Genomic DNA, 14,127 nt, shown 5'->3' with positions numbered 1-14,127 from the left:
TGCAGATTCATCCTCCTTAGAAAAACAATAGCTTGAGAGTTCATGAATCTCTTAATAGATGTGTTCTTGTAATATACTTTTTAGCATAAAACCAGTTTTTCTTGAGAGTCAGGAAAAAAGATAATGAGAAAGAACAAAGGCAAAGTCTCTCTAAGAGAGAACAGTGTACATATGCCCTCTGTGCAGCTTTGAACCAATAAAGAGAACAAAATCTCTGCTATCCTCTGATGGCCTGAACAGTGAAGGGGCTGTGCCCATGAAACAAAAACCCAAAGTATTTTTGGTCTCAAAACTGGTCTGAAATTAAAACAATGGTAGGAGCAAGCACAGATACTTCCATTCCTCAGATGGCAATAATCTATATTAATTACTGCAAGTGTCCAGCTTCGAACAATGTCACTGCAGTGCTATTACTGTTGAAGAGTATTGAGTTTCCAAGGAGGTGAATGTCTTTTTCTCTCCCTAATCATGATTACTTGGCTTACTACTTGGGCTAAGCTTTTATTTAACCAAGATAAATGGATATTTCCAAAATCAGTGAGTTAACACTATGCATCACATTATTACTCTCTTCCCATATTTCTTGCCTTAACTGCTATTTTATTCAGCTGCTAAACACAAGTAACAATAAGAATAGGAATGAGGAGCTGTGAAGGATCCTATATGGATTAAAGTTAAAAAAAATAAATCCAGTTTTGACCATTACTTTGTCCTATTCTGTGTTAGCATTTTCCCTTTATTGTTATGCAACACTATTTTTTTGTTTCATTTCTCTTTCTTGAAATATGAATGTCCACATCACATTCTTGCAGACACCACCAGCCTATCTGACTACTATTTGTTGGTTCCTATTTGGAATCCTTATTTATCATTTAAGTTATGTGCCACTACTGTAGGTTAACATTCAGAAGAGCAGATGGGGAAGTAGAAACAAAACTTCTGTCAGTGATAACAGGACTTCCATGCTTCATTTCCCCCAGGGCACAGTGAATGTTTTCCTTTTCAACAGTGCTGGGTAAAAATGCCTTAAGGAACTGGTGGCAGCAAAGCTGTGAGCTGGCAACACACTGAAATTTTCAGGCTGCAGGAATAGATTTTCGGTTGCTGGGCCATTTGTGGGAAGTTATTTTGTATTAGCTCCTGGAAGATACCCATCTCAGTACTGAAGTTCCAATGCAAAATACTGAGTGAGAATTTCCTTTCTGTGAGAGTGAGTGAGAGGTCTGGCACTGAACAGCTTCTCCTATGCAGGCGGGTTCATCTGACCACCTCACTGAACAACTGTCCAGATTTGGTGACCAGGGCAGATCCAGGAGAAGTCAGAACTCAGGCCTCAAAAACCTTTCCAAATCCCATTATTTCAGAACCATCCTGATCCCCACAGCTGCTGGGGGGAACTGCAAGGCTGTGCATGGGCAGCCTAATGTGGGTGGGTCGCTTCCCACCCACATCCCACACCCTGACAAGGTAGGGGTGTCCAGGACATGCCACATGTCCATATGTGTGGATGTGTGAGGTCCACGTATTGTACACTTCCTTCAGGGAAAAAGCTGCCACTTTTCTCCAGCATCTCTGTGCACTGTCCCCTTTCCCACACTCAAGGGAACCTCACTTGTGTGTTGGGGACTGGCACATGCAGTTAAGAAGGATTTCCCAAAGTTGGAAGTTGTTCATCTGCTGTGGGCTCAAAACTCCTCACCATCAAGGAGTGACAGTCAGGTGAATATCCCATGTCTGTCTTGGGGACACTTGGAAGCTGGAGGGCCCTGTGGCACCTCCCTGGGATTGACCATCCCCACATGCTGCTGGCTTTGTTCTGGGCTGTGCTGCTCATGCTGTCCAGCTGCCACCCACCAGTTGCTGAATGACAGGAACTATCAGGATCAAGACAGAATTCACTGTCCTGACACACCAAATGTCATATGGGAGATTAAAAGCAAATTCCGGCTGCTAAAATGTGCACAGGAAATACATATGAGACCTGCCCAGACAGCAAAAGCTTGCTTCTACCCTTGAATGCCAGGCAGGTGGGATTTGTTCAAATAATTATCACAGATACAGCCTGCACCATCTCACCTTCCTTGGTCTTTGTCTCTAAGGTGTACATCATTTGGCCAGTTTCCAGCCACCTTCTTCCAAACAACAAAAGGTTTTTACTAAGCATTTGGTAGTGCCATTAATGAAATAAGCCAATAGATAGTGAAAATCAGATCTTGCGTGTTATGTCTGTATTCTCTGCTCTTTAGTGCAGTTTAACAATTACACAGGAATTTTCACCCATTTTAATGCTTTTATGAAAACTCTTCCTGCCTCCATCTCTCCTAAAAATCCTTGAGCCCCAGTAATCATGTGAGTTACATTTGAATCAAAATGCAGAAAATCTGTGTTTTCACGTTGACCTTGAAATCCAGAAGACCATTTCTATTATAAAGGTGCTTTACAGTACAGCTTGTGACTGAGGAGGCTGCTAAGGTAAGTATAACTAAAAATGTTTCTCATAGATAGATAGTCTCAGGATACCATCTTGCTCCTAAAAGCTGGTATTCAAATTCTTCCATTTATTTAGCTCCTTTTAAGCAAACATACCTGTAGGAAAACTTGTGATGGTAAAAGGTAATTCCCTGCTCATGACTTGAGCCATCCCTATTGTAACATGTACCTCCTTCTGTAAAACAATGTAGTAGATAAATAAAAGCTGGTAGTCCTCTTCCTAATGTGTTCAGAGGGTTTTTCTCCCCTATTGATTTCATAGAAGTAATTCAATTACAGGAAATATTATCAGAGGCTTCTGTAATAGGGGATGCATTTATATTGTATAGGGTGTAAAATTTAACTTTCACCCCCACTTACTCATTTTCCTTACACTGGAACTGCTTTTAAAAAATTCTTCTTTTAAAGTTGCTGTACAAGCAATGAAGTCTATCATTTAAATGTTCTTTGATATGGACTTCAGAAGAGCCTGGGTACTTGATTCTCTTCTTATTTACATCAGTGAGGCCAGCAGCCGAATGCAGAAGCAAGCAAAGGGCAGGGCAATGCCACAGAACCTGTCAGCACCACAGCAAAGGCATTTCTTCAGTTTGCAGTGGTCCCTTGGGAAATCCTCACAGCTGCACTAATGCTGGATGTAATTGAAGAAATGTGCTCCTTAAACTGGCAGGCAGTTCAGTATTTAAACATAATGCCTGCTGAAAGAATGCTTAAAAGCTGAATTTTGACCTTCAAGCAAACCAAAAAACCAGATTTTTTTCAGTATCTGTATAGATTTAAAAAATGATGGGGAAAGTTTTGTCCAACAGTAACTTTTTTTATTTCTTTATGCTGTTTGTATTTATTTTTCCCTTTTGCCACAATGGAAATTCAATCAAAGTCAAGGATTTTATCGCCTTTCCACTCAAATGCCTGAATCAGATGCTTAAAATGTAACACCAGCAGCACTGTGAGCAGCTGATTAAAAAAAAATCAACCTTTCGCTCTACAGCCCAGAGAAGTACCTTTTCTTTTTTTCTTTATTCTGGTGCAGTCATTTGCTATCAGAACACATTGTGACTCAAAGTGATCTGCTATTGGTACCTTACAGGTTTTGGAAAATGTTGTTACTGGAGTATTTCATTTACCAGAGCTCTCCCCAGTCAGACCAGTTTGTTGGTGCAAAGTTCTGGGCTCGCAGCAGGAGCTCTACTATCAAATGCATTTGGCAACTGGAAATCAGCAATTTGCTTCCTCTCACTCAGGTGCAGAGGAAAGCAAAGTTTAGTTATTCTGGAAAGGGGAAAGCTGGAGTGGAACAAGAATGATTATCGCTCTGCATCTTTCCAGGTTTCCTTTATTCCCCCTGGAATTCTGGGTTTTGTCTGTCACCCCCTCAAAAGCTCTCACTTCCCTCACTCCAGGAGTGCTCTGGCCTCCCTTTCTACCTGTCTCTGAAAAAGCATTGCCCCAAATGTTAGTTTGGCAGTACTTGGAAGAGTACCAGCAGCTACCGTACATAACTGACACTATTTCCTAAGGCTCTGTGTTTTCACTTCTATGGAAAACATGGAGCTGATCTAGGAGCATCTAATTTGAGAGCTGTAACTCAATCACAGTGAAAAGCAGCACTGGAAGACCACCCGTGGATTTCAGCAGATCAGATCCCCCATAGTTAAACTAAATGTCATCACACTGTACTCAGCCGCTGATTCCAGGTTTGCTAATTTGTAAAACTACGTGAATAAGACGCTGCAGTTGTGAACAGAGCAGCTGAATTATAGGTACTTAAGCAGCACTGTAGGGATATGAATTCTGTTTATTGCACAAACCTGCCTCTATAATTAATAGAAACAGTACCATTCCCTTGCTCTGTTTTCATTAATTCAGACTGATAGCTTTGGAAGACCAGAATGGATTAGGAAACACATTTTGGAAGAACAAGAGAGAACTAGAGGACCTTCTTGGTTTTTCAGCATCACTCCAGATCTCCTTCTTCAATGTTCAAGGAGCAAAATTACTAGCAGTGCTCTGTGTGTACCAGACCATCTGCCACCATAATAGTAGCTTTGTTTTACTTTTCCCTGCTTCTGGGAGGAGAGATCCAAACTTTCCCAGCTGCCTGTCTGAACTAACATTTATGAAATGTACTTCAAAACCTTGAGAAACAGCCACAGTAGTCGTTCAAAACCTTTTTAAACCCCAACAGCCCTCTAAGACCAACGCCAGCAACTCTCAATAAAAACTGGCCACAGGGTTTACCTATCAAGCTGCAAACAATCTGAACAGCCATGTCTCCTTTAGTGGGAATTTTATAGGCCTCTTCCCCCTCTCTTAGGAGGTGTAAACATATCAAGATTTAACACTGTGCTTTATTTATCTCAGTGGTATAGTATGTTATCATTCCCACAGAAGCACTGATGATGCTTTATCGTGGTGGAGAGGAGGGCACTGCATGAAGCAGAGCTGATGCATGAGCTGGCTTAGGCATGGCCAGCGACAGCTGAACTACAGCACGGGCTTCAGTCTGGACAATATCTCATTATTTTGGATGCTTTGGGGACTGGAAGCAAGGGGTGTCCAGAAAAGAGCATGAAGATCAGACAGCTACACAAAGGGCTGTGGCCTTCATCTCTCCGGGTGGAAAGCTCTGCCCCCAGCCCTGTCCCTCTCGATGTCTCAGGCACAGGAATAGGTGTGTCAGAGATGACTTATTTTCCCCGTGATTCATTGAAAAAACATTAATCTTAATAGCTTCCTAACACGAAGTATGTACCGACCACTGAACTGCTCCAAGGAGGGCCCTTTATTGATGTGACTCCTTAGCCAAATGTAATGCAATTAAATGATTGGATTTCATTACGTATATTGACATGGTGTCAGTGACAATTTCCATTCTCTCTATTATTTCTATAAATAAAGTCATCTGCCATAATTAGAAAATATGAACGTGCTAAGACCTCCATTAATTCTTCTCCATATTAATATAAGGGCTGGGCAGATGTTTATTAATACCTTGTTACACTGCGTTCATCAGCTGTTACCAAGAATAGAAAGATTGAGATCTGATCCCATGCTGAAGGTTAAATAAGAGCAGATCTGGCCAAGTTTTGGCTTCTGATTGCCTTCTTGACAGTATCTTGCTTTTTTTATCAAAATGCCTTTTAAACCTTTAGCCTCTCTCTCTCTTTCCTCCCCTAAGTGTCCTTTGGACCCTGTATGAAATTCAGTGACATTCCCCACCCTCAGCATTGTGTTCAGCAGTCCTCTAGCCTCATCCTCATGTCTGGTGCGGATTCTGTGGAGCTGAATTACATCAGCCTGTGACCAGCTCTCTGCTTCTCCCACCTGGAAAGTATTTGAGGAGCAGTGGTGCCAGGTGAAAGCCCAGGTCCAGTCCATTCGGTGCTGAGCACCTCCTGATGGGTGCTTGGGGAGGGGTGTGAGGAACAGCAGGTATGGGTGGACCTGCATGAAGCTGTGAGGAGGACTGTGACCAGCCTCATGGACCCTCCTGGTATCCTGTGGTTGGCAGGTTTAAGACTTGGTCTAACCTCTGTTCCAAGCCATCTCCCATTATCACCTTCACTGAGTCTTTTGCCAAGAATCTCCACAATTTATTTATGTTTCTCTGTTTCTTTTAAATAGCATGCTTTACAATCCAAGGTCACTCCCAATCTGCTTCTCCTTTCCCATTTGTCTAGTGTTTTCTGCCTCTTCCCACTCTGTTCTTTCTCATAACCACCTGGATCTGTTCTCTCAGCTCTTACTTCCTGGGTTCAGTGCCCATCAGGGCACCTCTGCCATATGTACTTTGAAAGACTGGTGGCTGGCCCAGGCTCACCCCATCCCATCTCATCTCATCTCATGGCAGCTTCAGAGACAACCAAAGCAGGTGAAAATGGCTCAGCAAAACACAAAAAGATTTCATGCCAAAACTTCTCTTGACCTCAAAAAAACCCCATGGGTGCAAAATTAGGCTGTCCAGCTATGGAAAACATGTATACAGGTACCCGTTGCTACTCCTTTACTCTCCTCTGGGTAGATCTCAATAACAGTTCTCAGACCTTGCTTTGTACAAAGACTTTTAAAATTCATATACATATAAAAAAAATTAATAAAATCGAGTGGTGCTTCCACCACTACCCATCCCTTGCCCATCTCCTTTGATCTGGATGTTGCTTGTCTCATCTCTTGTCTGCCACCTCTGAAATTGCCACTTACTTTTTGCACCCTCTTTCCCTTTCTTGGAATTGCCTTTGCAGAAATGCACACAAACAGCTATTTGGGTCGGCATCTCAATCAGTTTTAAATTGTACATTTCTATTTCCTGTGTCTGTACTTATTTATTATTATTTGTATTGAATCTTTGCCTGAGTGTGTGCATTGATTCTGATAACTCTGTGGGATGTTTATCTGTACAAATAGATCAATAGCTTTTGGACTGCACTTTCTGAAGGAATAGACTAAAGAAACTTGCTTCAAACTTGAAAGCTGCTGTACTGAATTTAGTAATACAGCAAACTATTATAAATGCATGATCCACTTAATCCCATGCTAAAGGAGGTGGATTTTGTACCTTTTCTTCCTGGTCATTTGTATTTAAACAGTTGCCAATCTTACACCTCCTTTTCTCTCTACAAACACCCTCAGTTCCTCAGGGGAAAGAACACTACTGATGTCACAATGACATTCTTTCCAGAGTTGACAGGGTTGGGTTTATTGCTGGTATTGCTGGTCCCAGCAGGCCAGAGCATGTGGATCAACTTAGACTCCTCCAAGGGACTAATCTGAAGGGGGGATCTAATAGGAATCAATCTCCCATCTCACATATGAAATGTTCCCTTCTCTTAAACTGCAGTAAAACAAACCCAGCTCTAATCTGATCTGAAATAAAACCAGGCACAAACTAAGACTAATTTCTATTTCTAGCCTGTTCAAGCAGAGACCTCTTCGCCCTGTCTTCCTCCAAGCCGATTTTGGGCTAAGTGAAAAAACATAGCTCCACAAAATCTTTGTGTGAAGGCACCAGGAATGCAGCAAGATAATAGTATAGCCAGATAAGGGGGATTAAGATTACTTCTGGGCTTTTTTAAGAAATAGTAGGTGAAAAAGTTAATGGAACACTCAACTGGGAGACATTGCTGAGACCTGTAAAAAGTGATAAACCAAGATAGCTGGGTGCACAGCAGTTGTGTTGTATGAAATACCACTGCATGGCCAGACTTTTCCATGTACATTGCAGCCTGCTGAATTCCACGTGGATTATAGCATGGAAAGCTACCCAGGAGGAAAGGACTGAGGGTGCTGTTTGACAACTGGCTGAAGATGAGCCAGAGTGTGCCCAGGTGGCCAAGAAGGCCAGTGGTATCCCAGCTTGGATCAGCAATAGTGTGGCCAGCATGACTAGGGAAGGGATTCTTCCCCTGTATTCAGCACTGGTGAAGCCACAGCTCAAATTCTGTGTTTAGTTTTGGGCCCCTCACTTTGTGTGTCCAGAGAAAACCAACAGAACTGGGGAAAGGTCTGGAACTCAAGTCTGTTGAGGAGCAGCTGAGGGAACTAGGGGTTGTTTAGCCTGGAGAAAAGGAGGCTCAGGGGTGAAGTTATTGCTCTCTACAACTACCTGAAAGGAGGTTGTGGCCAGGCAAGGGTTGGTATTCTATCCCAAGTAACAAACAAGAGAACAAGAGGAAATGGCTTCGAGCTGTCCTAGGGGAGGTTTAGAATGGATATTGGAAAAAACCTCTGCAACAAAAGGGTTTTCAAGCCCTGGAATAGGCTGCCCAGGGAAGTGGTTGAGTCATCATCCTTGGAGAGATTTAAAAGACCATGTAGATCAAGATACATGTAGGTGTGTCATGCAGGGACATGGTTTAGTGGTGGACTTGGCAGTGCTGGGTTAATGTTTGGACTTGATGATCTTAAAAGTCTTTTCCAATCTAAATGATGCTATGATTCTATATTGAGAATATGCTTGTATTGTTGTGGAAATTAGATGTTACTTCAATCGTCATGGTGAGTTCGAGTGGAATATTCTGTAGAGACAATAACAGCCACTGATAATCCAAATCCAATGTATGCCTGATCTGGCTTGTGTTGAAGCTGATGAAGTATTTCTATTGTATTTAATGGACATTGGCCTCAGCCTCAAAAGAGTGCACTTCAGATTGAACTTCTCTGCCTTTGCAGAGATCTTATTAAATTTGCAGAGTTGGTATTAGATTGGCTCAGTGGTATGAGAACATTACTATTCTGTTAAATTACTTTTTCAGTTAATAATATATTCTTTTCTACAAGGGGTTTTCTTTCTTAAGCCCTTTTCCCCTCTTTGCCTTCAGCTGCTTTGGGAATTCATTCTCCCTTTCTGCCTTGAACTACTACATGCTGTTATCTGGCAGGGCTAAACAGCTCTTGTCCACTTCTCATATGAGTGCTCTGCATGCTAAACAGGATTTTTGTTCCTTGGGCAGGTTGTCCCATTTTTACTGGTGGAACCAAAGCAAGAAGAGCCTCATGGACTATGAGGAACCCTAAATCGAAACATATTCTTGACCCCGAGCTCTTCCAGGTCAAGGCTCAGCACTAACTTCTGGGGAAGCCTTGTTCATACCTGAGCCTTTTCTGTCCAACATAAAGATACACTTTGTGAGCCCATTCCCAATGAAACAGATCTATGGGATCCAAACTGTATTATATTATTTGTAGTATTTACACCTGTAATACCAGCAGCATGTTAAGGGCTTTGAAGAGATCTTGGAAGACAAAGTCCCTGCCTAAAGAGCTTAATATTCATATTTTATTCAAAATATAAAAATATACATACTCTGAGTCTGTAAGATACCGGATTAAAAAGGCTTTTCTCCTTAAATTAGCTCACAGAAATCTAACCCCCTGAAGGGAGTGAAGGAGGCAGCTGTGGAGGGAAGGGAGCCAGCACTACCGAGTACAAAGCGACTCTCAGCTGCCTCATCTGGAGATGCACTTTCAGCCTCAGCTTGGGGTCCTTACAGACTCTTTTATCCCTGGGAGCCCAGCTGGGATCAGAGAGGGGCAGATCCACTCTGCCCCATCTGTATGTGTTCTTGTGCAGAAGCAAGTCCCATCCCTGCTCCATCTGGGATGGGGGAACCAGGGGCTATGTGATGGCAATGCAGCCTTCGGATCTGCCTGTTCAAATGGCAGCTCTCTGTACTGGAACAAAATCAGACTGTTCTTCCTTTTTGTCAGAAGTCAAGGGTGTTTCTCAGTTCCTCAGTTCTGATTGCTGTGCACAGATCATGCTATTCCTAATGTTTTGACACAATACAACAGTTTGTTATTTCCAGGTGCAACACATCACAGTGCCAACATTCTATATAAAAATAAAATAAATTACTTAACAACAAAGGAAACCTATATAATAGCATATGAAGAAATCTTTTGGAAAAGGTTATACTTCTGCATCAGTGAAGTTTAATGTGATGGGATACTTTTGCCATAACGGACAGTAGTGCCAGTGAAATGGAGCAGTGGAGTGCTCAGAAAGGGAACAGTGAATGCAGCTAACACAGTTTTGAGGAGAGAAAGGCAGACCCACCACTACATGTTGTCAGTTGAGAAGCAAAATGACAAGCATTTGGAGGCCATAAGTTCCAGCCTAGAATTATCCAGCTGTAGAATTTTAATGTGTTTCCACATGAGTGATATTTAGTTAGATATTGTAAGCACAGTAGTGGAAAATTAGGATTAGCAAATGAGTAAATTAAACTGAAAATTGGGCAAAGAAATTTGAAAGTAAACCTAAGGCCTTCAGTCGTGATGGACTTTGCTCTCCAAGGAATTTTTTTTTTCCCAAGTAGCCTGTAAATTCTTATTGGATTTTAAATTCCCATTACAGACATTAGAGATTTTGCAAGGAAATCTGATGGGGTCATAGAATAACCGTAAACAAACAACAACAGAAGAGACGTAGATTAAAAGTGATGGAATTTTTACTTAATGTCCTCTCTTTTGTGAAATGCTATTCACAGATTTCTGGGAAAATTTCTGGGATTTGTTCCTGGCCACAACACAGTGACAAAAATACTTAACACAAACTTCACCGCCCCAGTCCCAGTTCTTAAGAACTTGTCTGTTACACTGCCAAAATCCACAACTGTCTTTGCAGGGTTAATTATTTCTGAAACCCGAGGGAGACACAAAGGAAACTGCACTGACAGACACAGGACATAAATAGCTCCGGGTATTTGCTGCATGGGGGCGGGAATCACCCAAAGGTGGCAGGCAAAGGAGATGGTCCCTGGTGGACCCCAGGGTGCACCAACAAGCACCTGTACTAGAGCACCCCACCAAATGCACCAAGCTAAACCCACCTCTGATCAATGGCCCTTGGATTAACACAGGAGTTGGGATGCTGTGCAAACCAGCCTCATCCTGACACCGAAATGAACCAGGCAACTCAAATATGCGAACAGAAAAAGCAATAAACGTTACTAAAAGAAAACAGTGGGTTGTGCCCCAGTGACTCTCTCAGTATATTGTTTTTCCCACAAAAATCTGGAAGATCTGACACTTCTTGTATTGGTTCTCAAGGAACATTGCAAGAGTATTAGAGATAGGGGAAGAGAGATGCAGAGCAGTCCGATAACTTACCATGATAGTAGCTGCAAGTCAAAATTACATCCAGGGCTTCCCGCTTCAATTTGTGAGGTTTGATGATGCTGATTTTATCAGCAAGGTCGTTTTAGCACCCATGCTTAATCCAGAATCTATTCTGATATTTGTTTAGAAGATTTGAGTAATCTCTTTAAGAGAATTAACAAGTGCTGGAGTCCTAAAGAACAATCTTCTCTCAGCCCTGACTGGAGCAGAAGGATTGAGGTCATAGGCGAAGGTTTTTTTAAGGTAGTATGGAAACAAATAGAATTATCTTTAGAGTGAGTAGTACATTATAGAGTATGGAGGCACAAAGCTTGTAAATGAGTTCAGGTTGGTTTTGGGTTCAGTTTTCTGGTCGTCCTGGACACAACCCATGACCTGCTACATGATGCAGGTATTAATAATGTGATGTGCAGAGGGGCTTGCTCTGGCAGGTTTCCCCTCTGAGCCACATACAACTGCAATCAGTGGCCAAACAACACATGAATGCTTTGCTGCCTTTTTCCAAAGTCACCATATGCTGCCTGTTGACTCTTCACAGCCCTGGAGCTCTGTGTTGGGACGTAAGGTCTAGCTAAGGGAGTGGATTGGAAAATTCACTGAAACAAAGTCACTGATGCTCAAATGCCAAGCTGTTAAATCTTCAGTAAGTCACAGTTCAGAAATCAGCCATCTTTTTTTATAAATAATTAGTAATCACTGGATGTTAAGTCAAATGTTCGCTTGAGCTCTTGGGTTAAGTTTTGGAAGGGGCTTTGAGGAATTGACTTTGAATCTTCACACTCAGAGCTATTTTATTCTAGTTGTTGCATGGGTCTAAAATAAACCATTTCCACATCTGAGACTATAGGGCTGACAACACAACAGATTAGTCCTTCTCTTGCAGATAGGTCAAAGAAAATAATGAAAATCCCATAAAAGCAGCGTTCCCACAAGCGTCCTATCATGTCAGACAGAACGGTCACCTAGTAGCTTGTGGCACTGTTGTACTATTTACCCTTGCACCCTTTTCCTTCCCAAAAGGCTGATGAAATTTTATCTAGATCCAGAAACAAAGAACAACATCCTGGCCCACCAGGGTGAATACTCATCTGGAGCATCCTACTGTTTCACAGCTGGCAGCAACAGATAAATTTATTAGTTGTCTGAGCTAAGGTTCACCAGATGGAATCACATCCCGCTTAGAGGTAACACTGGGTTATCGCAGCCTCAGGAGCAGAGGTACCTTTGGGTATTAACTGATCTCACCTCCCAGGCTTTGGACTACCAGAGAATTTGGAACATAATTTGGAATCCTGAGGCCAAATACCCCAAACTTAAGAGAGGGTACTACAACTCACTTCTCAAAGGTTTACAGTGAAGTTTGCTATCCAAGCCATAGGAAGGTTGTTATCTTTGTGTGGCTGACAAATTGTAACAGCAATGATTTTAGTGTAAAACAAGCAAACCTCCCATTAAACTAGTGAGAAGCAGTATTAAAACTCATTCTCCTACTTTTGAGAGACTTTTACATAGAGGTCTAGTAATGTTTTGACATTTGGAGAAATGGCAGCTTATATGAGCAAATGGAAGCACCTAACATAGCATATGGGCAAAGTCCTTGGCAAGGACTATAAAATTAAAGGTAAATGAGGTATGGTGTTTGTCAAAGCACATTTTCAAAAAAAGACAGTAGGGAACATGGTAAATATTTTAGGGAGATTAAGTGGTGGACTTGGCAGTGCTGGATTAATGGTTGGACTCAATCTTAGAGGTCTTTTTCAACTGAAGTGACCCTATGAAATCTCCAAAATATTAAAAATTTTCATTGATAAATTCACAGCATCCTTGGCAGAGCCTCTGTAGGGGTGTGGAGGACCTTTGACCTTAAGACACCCACTGCATTTGTTGAGATCCCCAGTTAAATAACATCCTAGCATCCTCCCTGTCTGGTGGCTGCTGCAGAGCAGGGTGGTGAGCAGAGGTGGGAAGAAGATACTGCAAGATTGTCCAGCCTGGGGGCTCAGAGGGTGCTAAAAGCCCAACTGTAATGCAGGTCCTGACATGTCTCCTTTAAAATGAATGATGAGGACTTGCTGCAAGGCAGCCTGCCTGGAGGAGACAGTCAGACACACATCAAAGGGCCCGTGCAAGTGTGGTCCCCAAAACCACTGTTTAAAGTCACTCAGAGTGAGCTGTCTGAGCTGCCCTGCTGGGCTGGGTGCTCTGGCATGAGCAGTGATGCTCCTGCAGATGGTCTGACTGTGCTGAACATGAGCCCTCAAGGAATAAATGTTTATCTTGGCACTTGCAAAATTCCGTAATAAGAAGGGTTTAAAAGAAAGCAGCCATATGCTTCAGGAAAGGCATCATGCAGTGATCAGCCTGCATTGCTTACCACAGTAGAGAGATGAGGAATCAAACAAAACAGGACCAGGCAGCCTAAACCCCTAAAAACCCTGACTGCTTTCAGGCTCCACAGCAGGAACTCAGCCCTCACCATGTTTTCACAGTGTTCTGCATTCACAAAATAAAACCTGCCTGGCTTTCTCATGAAGGTTGTCAAAATGTCCCAACAGGAGGCTGAAGTCAGAGGTCCTAGCACTGAAAATGCTCATGTTCCAGGTCCCTGGCTGGGGGCTACAGCAGGTGCCAACCAGCAGCTACCTCTATTTGGGTGACTGCCAGAGGTACCTTGGATTTTCTTTTTCTGACACTTACAAAACTGCCTGACAGCAAAATGGAGAAATAGGCAGTCGAGCTCCTACAGCATGTGAAAAGGAAATAAGCCCCTGGCCAAGGGAACAGGAGAGGAAAGAGGCATGTGGCATCTCCAACTTTCCTAGTGCTGTGTGATAACACATGAGGAATGACCCCCATTGCTTAAGCCTTAACACTTAGTTTCTTCTCGTAGTGTCAGATGGAAAATCTAAAAGTCTGAAAGTGTGGATGAAATCTACGTTACAGGAAGGCACACAGTCACTAAATTCTCACAAGTCACTGAATTCTAATTTCTGCAGTTCAGTACAGCTTGATGTA

General features: G+C 42.4%; 1 protein-coding gene across 9 annotated transcripts in view; it reads right to left on the bottom strand.

Moving 5' to 3' along the window:
• The window catches only part of LOC135419486 (calcium-activated potassium channel subunit beta-2), a 145,344-nt gene that overhangs the window by 26,998 nt on the left and 104,219 nt on the right, over positions 1-14,127 (bottom strand). The window contains exon 1 of one of the 9 annotated variants that reach the window (XM_064665887.1): positions 11,104-11,264. The exons of the other annotated variants lie outside the window; for them this stretch is intronic. The gene's annotated coding sequence lies outside the window, so the exon portion shown is untranslated. Of the gene's footprint in view, positions 1-11,103; positions 11,265-14,127 lie in introns of those variants that run through there. 9 annotated transcript variants of the gene reach the window in all.

Source organism: Pseudopipra pipra, chromosome 10 (genome assembly GCF_036250125.1).
Source record: "Pseudopipra pipra isolate bDixPip1 chromosome 10, bDixPip1.hap1, whole genome shotgun sequence".
Classification (NCBI taxonomy): Eukaryota; Metazoa; Chordata; class Aves; order Passeriformes; family Pipridae; genus Pseudopipra; species Pseudopipra pipra.
This window is presented reverse-complemented; position numbering and strand designations above follow the sequence as displayed.